The sequence below is a fragment of the Montipora capricornis genome, chromosome 10 (genome assembly GCF_036669925.1).
Source record: "Montipora capricornis isolate CH-2021 chromosome 10, ASM3666992v2, whole genome shotgun sequence".
In the NCBI taxonomy this organism is placed as follows: domain Eukaryota; kingdom Metazoa; phylum Cnidaria; class Anthozoa; order Scleractinia; family Acroporidae; genus Montipora; species Montipora capricornis.
In genome coordinates, this window is record NC_090892.1 from 20,033,272 (window position 1) to 20,043,271 (window position 10,000).

The window sequence follows — 10,000 nt, forward strand, 5'->3', positions numbered from 1 at the left end:
TTTACGCTCACTCACTGCGGCAGCAATAAAATTGTGCGACCTCCACCGGAAAGATCTCCGCGTATCGCCCTCCAGCCCTTGATTTTATTTATTTAAGGACGTTCGCGCGAAAATTTTTCAACATTGATTTTTTTCTGAAACTTTAACCACTGTAAGATAATGAGTTAGTTATGTCAGAAATGTAAAAAAAATGGGGGGTCACCACTTCGTTTCGGAGAGAACATGCCCGGAAAAACACCCAAAATGCGACAAAATCGGGCTTCGTTAGCAAATAAGGCCAGTGTCTGTAAACCCAAATATATTGCAATTAAATCTTCTTCTCTGCTAAATATTGTTTAAGTGGACTTATTAAGTGAATTTAGTCAACTGGTGAGGTTCCTTAAAGATCAAGTTCGCATTTAGCGACCACAGTTTCACGCGCCTTGCAGCCACAAGATGGCAGGATTTGATGTCCCGTGAGCAGAAATCTTGAAATTTTTTTAACTTCCCACATTGATTTTTTATTCATTTTTGGACAACGAGGAGATAATTGTAAATAAAATCCGTTTCTGGAAAGAAAAATAGGGGTCACCGAACGTCCAAGAGCGTTAAATCCAGGCAAAGCTATAGCAATGGCCTTTTGCCCTATAATTTCTCATTTTATGACTAAGCGCGCGCGCTCGTGTATGACGTGGCGTGTGCATTTGCGTGCGCAGTAAGGATGCGCAGAAACAATTGGCGCGAACGTCCTTAACAGAGATGGTATGCATAGTTTTGAGGGATATGTTATTTGCATTTCACTTAATAGCTTTAGCGTTACCGTGACAGTAACTAATCAAGTTCAGGTTGTTGCTGTTGTTAAATATTTTTTTCAAACATCAACTGGTTGTGGACGCTGGAAAAAATGCTTATGGCTTATCCGAAGTTTGTCTTTTTTTATAAGAGCGTCCCGGCTGCAATTAAAGGAAAGGTTTCATGTCTCTACGCATGGGTAAACTGTCACGTCAGCTCATTTAATTCCACTGTTATTGAAACAATCGAAAGCACTGATGCAGGAAATGGAACAGTGCCATAGAAGTGGAATTACTCGTTGGAATTACTTTTGCAATCATTTCCTTTTTGTTATGAACCTACTGCATGCAAATAGTTAACTCGTGCTTTATGACAACTCGTGCGTAGAATAAAATGCTCGGCCCGTCCAATAAATTCGATGGTCAAAACTAAATTTGATATTTCTATGTAAACCAGCAGTATCTTCCACCAAATTTGGGCCTCGGTCATTCATTGTATTTGCTTCAATGCTCTCTGTGATTAATTAACATCATCTGGTTTAGTAAGAAACCGTAAAATTTACTATTGCTAGCGCCAAAGCTTGGACATGCCCGTCCCTTTAAACAAAATTCTAAGGACATATCCGGGGCTGAGAGTCAGTTAAATCTTGCTCATTTGCAGTTTTTGGTTTTGAGAGAAGTATAGATAAAGGTGAAAAAACTGTAAGGCTGTGTTAACCAGTCCTTGATCACTGGATCGTTTTTAGCCTGATAGTTAATAACTTTTTTACGGGCAAAATTCCAACTTCGATCGGTCCTGGGGCCCGTTTCTCGAAAGTCCCGAAACTTTACGAGCCATTTTCGGGTGTCACAATTCCCTCTGTAACTCAAGAACGGAGATGATTTAATTCGTCAAACTTCACAGTTATTTTTATTTTTGTTACCTTGAAAACATGTTAAGAGATCGGCTTTCCAAAACAAGCGGTTGACAGTTTCTCAAATGACTTTTCGGGTCCGAAAAGTTTTCGGGACTTTTGAGAAACGGGCCCCTGGTTTTTAAATTATACGCGTCCTTCCGGTCCTGAGGTCTTGAATGTGTCCACCAGCTGTTGTCGATCACATTTGCGTTGATTGAACACCCTGCTGTGTGCTTTTTCTTTTTTTTTGCCAAGTTTAGGACATCTGACTGCTTCTTCGAGTTATGCACTTGGTATTGGCTCAACCGTAGTCGAGTCTTTGATCATATCAAACGAACGAATCCACGTTGATAAATTACTACACAATTGAAACTCTTAATTCGAAATCCACACTCCTGTTTTTATCATCGATTATTACAACGTGTAATTCGGGCTTGAATGTTGAATGTTAATTAAAGTTATGTGCTACCACGTTCGACTACAAACTGAGTTGTTTTTCAGTGTATCGTGCAACAAGGAAACAGCATTGTTAATGTTAAAAAACAACCTTAATTCAGTAAGTATTGGAGTTCATTGACCTGTTAGAGTACTGAGTACAGTTTTCGAATAATAGGCCCTTTGCATGACTGCGACAAAAAGTGGTCGTGGAACAAAATAGATACCACGAATGGGAAGAGCGAGATGAAATTAGTAAGAATGTCAATTTTGAGGCCACTGACGTATAAAGGGGCTCTGTCACGTTATTGTAGGGTGTTTAGAAGAAATCTTTAGTTCAGAGTCATGGAATTCCTTTACTAACAAAATTATCGTTACACCACAAACAAAATGATTCATAGTGAAACCGACCTTTATCCAGGTGATTTGCCATAAAATTGAAAAACGCCGGACCGACTTTTTTTTTCAAGATTACCCAAAAGCAACCCGTCTCAATCTTGTCATTAGTGTTCATCCATGCGTCTCTTCCCATTTGCTGTATTTCGTTTATGTTGCTCAACAATTTTAAGCGGTTATTGCAATGTCTCATTCTACTTTTTGGGCATTTTGGGTGTCACGAAGTTACATCATTTTGCTTGAAACAGCCCTTTTCATCGCATGACTTTAGAGCAGTTTGAAAGTTTGAAAAATGTAAAAGAATTCTGTGCTGGATGGCAAAGCTGTTTTCCATATAAATCTCAGTTAACCTTTAAAGCATTAAAATCACCGTAAAATCTATCATCTAAATGTCAGTGGCCTCAAAATTGACATTCTTACTAATTTTATCACGCTCTTTCCATTTCTGTCATCTTTTTCGTACCACGACCATTTTGACTCGGTCATGTGGTTCCTCTTAAGTCATCCTAGAAGCAGAACAGTGGTGTCAACTGCGTTCAAAGGGCTTTTCCGTGCCGAGGGAAGACCGGCTCTTAAAAAGAACTTGTGTTTTCTGTTTTTCCGATTAAACCTAGCGTCTGCAAGTACTTGCCGGGTCTTTTGATGCCTCAATAACAACACCATCGTTAGCGTCATTAGCATTTTACACCCTCAACAAAAGTGCTTTACTTCTTTTTTACTGGAACATCTGCATGCAATAACGATAACCTCGAACACCGAGAATACGGGGGCTGAGGTATTGTGCAATACCTTACATCAGATGGATGAGTCCTAAGAAATTTAACGTGATAGCTTGTTTATCATTTGGCTGAGGACACGGTGTGGACTTTGGTCAAAGTTGTGCGACCTCCACCGGAAAGATCCCTGAGTATTCTTTTGCCGATTGCCCTCAGGCTTCGACGGGAAACTTTTTTCTTTTCTGTTTTTTCTCTTTTTCAGCAAACAATATTGACAAACATTCTGTGACGGAGGAAGGCAAATGCCAGACATCAGTTTCTGGTTTTTGGTAAGGAGTTTTTTGAAATCTCGTTCTTTCATCTGCTCTACTACATCAAGAATTAAAGATGCTGATGTATTGAGTCAGATATTTTACTTCTCATAAACGTAATCAAAAAGGCAACATTTTTTAAACAAGTTAATACCTGTTTTTAGTTCCAGTTTCGAACTTTTGTACAAAAACTGAGATGAAATTCTTTAAGTTCCCTGAACTAGGGTATCCTTAATTTCCATTGAGTTACACTATAAACAATAACCAATTGTATATCACAAAACACAGAAACATAAAGTCGATAGAATAAATTAGAAGAGAGAATTTGATTTCGTAGGTGTGCTGTAGCTTTCGCGTTAGCCAATGTGTGCAAATTAAAAGGCCCTCGCCAAATGAGCTTCAGCTATTCTTCGAATAAAAACATAGACAGAAAAAATCGTTTCAATTCCACATTTCAAATGTATGTATCTATGACTTTCATTTACTATCTACTATCTATCATTAACGGACGCAATTCGCTCATTCTGAAAAAATCGAAATGAACTTTGAAAAATTGCTCATTCTGCCAATCAGGATTTTCACTATGCAAGGGCAGCCCTTTACTCCGGCAACAAGCACTACGTATCTCAAAATGAATTACTGTACATAACAATAGTTCTAATACTTACTGGTCGTTTTACTATCAGCGAAGATATGGCTAATACATCCGAGGCATGTGGCAGCGCTCGAGTTTTAACTCGTGCATGTGTCGAGGATGAATGTTCAACCTCGACGCATGCCAATTAATTAGCTGAAAACGACCCCTGGGCAACAATAAAAGTCAAAATGCGTGAAGAATGTTTACTAGTAAACAAATCATCTAATGAGAAAACAAGATGGTAAAGAGTTGCTATCTTTGAGAAAGTTCGAGTCATTAAAATTGTTGGCAACTTTCTTGAAACAAAGCCCCCCTCCCTAGTGTTATGTGTAAAATACTTCTGCGAATCCGCGATAAGTATATGAGATTGATAATTACAGGAAACACAATCACTCAAGTTTTTTTGTCAATTCATCATGCTGAGCCCGGCGCGTGAAGCCTTGCAGTAGCCAAACTCGATCAAACCAGTCAATACATTATTTGTAGCAGTAGTATAGAGATAGTAGTTTCATAATCGAGCACAAGCTGCTAAGACCGTGATATACGTAATACAGAAAATTGCTTTATGTTAGTGGCTTCTTCTATAATGAGTGTGAGTTTATATCAGTAATACGGAATGGAAGGGTGTGATTCGGTTTGAGAAGAGTTCATGAATTCGTTGTAACAAATGTAGATCAGACTTGAAATGCCACGTACGAGCACAAAAAAGGGTGTTAATTCTCAGAACTCGTTTCTGTAAAATTATATGACGAAATAGGCTAGGTTTAAGTTTACACTTAGTTAAAGAAGTTGAGTGTTTAATTACTAAAACTGGTGATGAGCAGGTAATGTGAAGGAGTTTTAGGTGATCTACAACGTTTTCGACGAAACAATAGCCTTCTACTTTTTTTTTAGTCTTTCTTTCGTTATTTTATCTTATTTTGTGCTGTTTCTGCATGTTGAAGTACCTGCAAGAATTTGAATAAATGCGAATGAATATTTTAGTTCCGAAAAGTTAAGACATACACTAATACCAGATATTGATTATCTATAGAAATAAAGAGACATGCATGTTGTTTATGACAGTATTAAGCTAAGAGTTTGGTGACAGAATCTGATACGTGACGTGACGTGACGTGACGTGACTACAGGCATCCCACGTAATAAGCCTCCCGCAAAAATTGTGCCATCGGGGACTTGCATTTGATTGGCCATCCAAGACTTTGATTATTGACCAATCAGAATGCTCGACTTTTTCCCTCTTTTTGCCCTGAATTACCTATTTCCTGCACTGTGTGACCTAGAACATACATTTCTCATAGCCAATCAGAATGGCGAAATTGTCCTGGAACATAATTTATATATAAATAGAAAAGTGACGCCAGGTTTACTTAGAGATTATACAGAAGTAGCCAACTATGATCAACGTTTCTTTATACAATTCTTTGAAACGTCAAAAGAAAGCTAAAGTGGGCAAGAAAAAACAAAGACATTAGATTTCGTTAGACTCGCAAGGAATAATCAAATTCCAGCTAACCAAAAATGCAATCAAAGTAATGCATCTCATAACTTTTACCCGGAATTTTAGCAATCAAAATCGTGAAAAGAGAGTCTTGAATTGTGTCAAACTGTAACCGAAAGTCTGTTACTTCACTTGACATACACTCCTCAGCCTTAAGTGAAATCATTCAGTCTGTCACAGGAATAATTCTAGCTTTATAAGTAGGAGGTTTACTCAACTAGACCCTTTATGAATTTCATCAAAGCCGATTCTGCATCGAGTTAGGTGCAGCTTTGGAATGTTTGGAATATGTTCGTTATGGGTCCAAAGCTATAAACATTATGTCACCACATTGATCATGATCAGTTCGCAATCATAACACGGGATGTGACGTGGTGCAAGGTGACTTGAAATTTTTCACACACGTGTCAGCGAGATGAATTACTTGTTTGTGTGCGAGTAGACAAACGAAAAGTCTGAGATTTCATCAATCTTCTATCGCCCCTCAAATTCCTTATCTCATTGCGGAAGGGCCTCTTGACAAGAGAATAGATGATGGGATTCGCAGATGCGTTCGTAATCACAAAGACGACAGCCTCATACAGAAGATTTCCGTAATACTGTTCTTGTGCGATTTCAGGCCAATTGGCAATTGCCAGTCTTAAAATGTTCAATGGAAGCATTGTTATTGCAAAGACCCGGCCAAAACGATTGGTGTGAGAATTTTCTTGGCATGCTTGTTTTGTCTGTTTTGATGAAATCGAACGCCTCTCCACTCATGTCCTTGTAGCATTCTCCCATTTTCCCTTGCCATGGCCTTATAAAACGCATCACTCTGTTGTATTGCCCGAGAAACCATGACGTAGGTAAAGGATATGATGACAAGGGGAAAAATATAAAGGAGGAAAGTCAATAATCCGATGTAGAATTGAGCTAAGACAAGTGAAGGCCACACCGGGCCACAACATCTACCATTATTCACGAGTTCATAATATTTAACAACAAAGTACAACGGAAGAGAAAGTGTCAAAATGGACCCCATCGACACGCAAACAGAAGTCAATTTAATTCTTTTCAGCGAAATGTTTTTTACATTTTTAGTAAAGGTCTTAACCACGATTATATTTCGATATCACTCAAAAGCAATGGCTTCAATGTGCCACACGGTGGACATGTAAAACATTTCTGGAATAAGGCTCAAGTAGAGGCAAGTAAACTCACCAAAAGGCCAATTGAAAGGAAGATTTCCTTTGATCGAAACAAGGGGAAATGCAAAAACTGAACAAAGTGCCAAAGTTTGCAATTGCTAAATCCTGCACGTAGAAATCCAGTGATTTTGTTTTCTTTGCCATGACTTTTCTTGTAATAATGATCACCAGAACGTTACCAGTAACTCGATTACTACCTTAAAGATATCTGCCAAGGGTACTCCTGTCTTCCCATGGTAATAATGTGAATCGTTTCTAATAGAGGCGTATCTTTGTCCACAATGCGCTGCTGTACTTGTTTGGCGATATCTGTTGGGTAACAGCACGGAATCGACGTTAAATTTGTAAAAAGAAAACAAAAGACTTTCTTTTTAAGAAAATGGCCGTAGCTGTATACGTTGATTTGGTCGCAATAATGAACTACCCAAGGTCATTGTTGTGCCTCTATTTTTTCACTCGCCTGTTTGCTCGGCCTATTTAGACGCCAGAGTTTTGACACGAGCGATTAATTAAACCATACCTTAGCGTTGACGATACAAAACATTTACTTTAGCTATAAAGAAGTGCCCTTTTCTAATGCCTCTTTACATTCCAATTACGAAATAAATAAATTAAAATAAACTAGTAAAGGAAATTGGAAGCCAATGTTGAGTGCTTTAATAACAATCTATGTTACAAAAAATAAATAAAATAATGTAATAAATAAATAAATGCAACATGAATCACGGCTATTTGACTTTTCTGGAAAATAATCCTTTTTTCGTGGGAGGGAAAGCATTTAAAAGTAACAAATGTTCTGGCCCAAAAATCTATTTTTTAGACTCTGGTCTCGTTTCAAGCTCAGTAAGGCAAGACAGACAAGCATATCTTAACCCATGTCTAGAAAGGTCTGTTTCTAAATCAGATGTAGTATATGCAATTATTTCTTAGCATGACTTTGCGGAGCCCGCAGACCGCAGGGGCACATTGTCGTTTCAGGATACAGATAAACGACCTCGATCGCCAAGATTTCTAGTAACTCGATGGTTAGAGCATCTGACCGCTGATAAGGAGGTCGTGTAGGTTCGAACTCTGCCTAGGACTCCGATTTTTCAGTTGTCCTTTTTTTCTCATCGACAAGGAACTGGTTTTCATACCCTCATCCCATTCGTCTCTTGATTAATTAAATATCATTGAAGCAGTTAAAGTAGAACGAGAATGAGTTGCACAATCGCCGGTTTTTCCGGGAGTAAATCTAGCAGAATGGAGAGCGTGACTGTTCCAGGCCTATCAAAATAATGCAACGAAATTAACTTATTTCCTCTATCATGTGCAATGTAGCTTCTTCTTGATGTCAAAAACATAAAAAGCAAGGCTACCGAGGGTGAAATTAAAACTGACTTCCTCGAGCTGTTTGAAATAAGAACCTGAGCATTATACCGTTTGTATGTGTTGCAAGTAAAATCGGGTCTCAGGTTGAATCTGTTTTTACTTGTAGGTTAATTCGGTGATCCTCATTTTACCTAGGTTGAATATGCACTCAGATGAACTGAAGAAACTTTATTGGAGCCTGGAAAAAATTGGGTAAGGTTAGGATTAGTTTAGGTTATTATACATGGATATCAATTATGAATTATTATACAAAAGTAAATAACGAAAAGGACTGTGATGCGTCGAGCATGTCCGTCGTTGTAGTGTGGTGTGAAAACAAAGGACATAGAGCGACTTTCATATAACCCACAATGCGTTTTGTGTTCTTCAAGAAATTTTGCATTAATTATTGTTTTCAAATGCACCGCGGTGTTATAGTTGACAATATGCAAAATTTCGTGGCGAAAACAAAATGCATTGCGGGTTATGAAAGTAGCTATATCCGAGTTCGAGTCATTACCGGTAAGGGCATAGTACAGTTCTTTGTTCCCCTATTATGTTGTAACGTTTAGGTAGAATGGATAAGTGTGGGAATACAGAAACCGATAAGATGAAAAGAAACATTCAGAAGATGTGTTGAGATGCGTGAGACAGGAGGAATAGGTGTTTTCATCATTTGTTTATGGGGTGGGAATTTGATTTACACTGAGTAAGGCAGTGCATATTCAGATCAGGTAAAATGGGGATCACGAACTAATCTAGTAGACAGTAAAAAAGGATTACACCGGATGAGCCCGAATTTGACCGACAACATATGTGGGATTACACTCAACATCTGCCCCTTCTTTTTATACACAGTTTTTGCTACGAATTGGCCACGGATGCGCTTTCACTTTTTTAATTGCAAACGTTAATAAAAAATAAACATATAATAAAGCTGCTGAAACATTAAACTAATTCCAAATATGTAATTGAAATGAACTTTCCTTCGATTGAGGTCTTAGCAAGTATTTGTCCTTACACTTCTTAATTACGAACTATATATTGTTCGTTCGTTTATCCAGTACATAAGGAGGTCATTTGTTCAGGAATATTCATTCCAGGTTTCAGGTGTCGTTCAGCACGTACGTTACGCTAAATTTTATTTGTATTGTATTGTTTTCTACTGTCACCTTTGTTTTTAAACTCTTTTTCTTTGGTCGTGTTCTACTGAGATAAACCGTTTTTAGTTGGTTGGGTTTTTTAGTGTTCTACTGGGAAAAACCCGTTTTCGGTTGGTTTGGTTGATCAACTTTTTCAACCGGCATCAAACAAGGTTGAAACGGTTGAAAAATCATTGGCAGCGACGCTGTCGCTTACGCGGGCCTTTTGAAGTCGGCCACGGGCTCCTGCCATGTTGCTTTCCCTCAACTTATCAACGTTGAGAAGTCTGGTAAAAACTATTCCCAGCAGTTGCCGCGTTTCAACCGAAAACGGTTGGAGAAGTGTGCTATTGGGAAACCTCAACCGCTTCAACTTAAACTGGTTGCGGTTGAAACGGTCGATCCCAATAGAACACGACCTTTGTTTCTCTGTTGCATAAGGCAATCGAGTTCCCCGTCCATCTTACTTATGCTTCACAAGGCCGTAGCTAGAACTGTTTGACTTGGGGGGTAGGGGAGGGGGAGGGGGGCAATAAAGTTAGGTCTGAAGAAACGCTTTTTCAGAAAAATTTGAAATGAATGCAGAGGTATGAAATGCTAATCAAAAGCAAACGTTAATCCTACGAGGTAAGTGTAGGATTTCTCCAATTGGATTTCCT

General features: G+C 38.5%; 1 protein-coding gene across 2 annotated transcripts in view; it reads right to left on the bottom strand.

Annotated features, from left to right (window-relative positions):
- LOC138018385 (adenosine receptor A3-like) overlaps nucleotides 1–10,000 on the bottom strand; it is a 75,794-nt gene that overhangs the window by 5,173 nt on the left and 60,621 nt on the right. Inside the window, exon 1 of one of the 2 annotated variants that reach the window (XM_068865001.1) lies at nucleotides 4,193–4,289. The exons of the other annotated variant lie outside the window; for it this stretch is intronic. The gene's annotated coding sequence lies outside the window, so the exon portion shown is untranslated. Of the gene's footprint in view, nucleotides 1–4,192; nucleotides 4,290–10,000 lie in introns of those variants that run through there. 2 annotated transcript variants of the gene reach the window in all.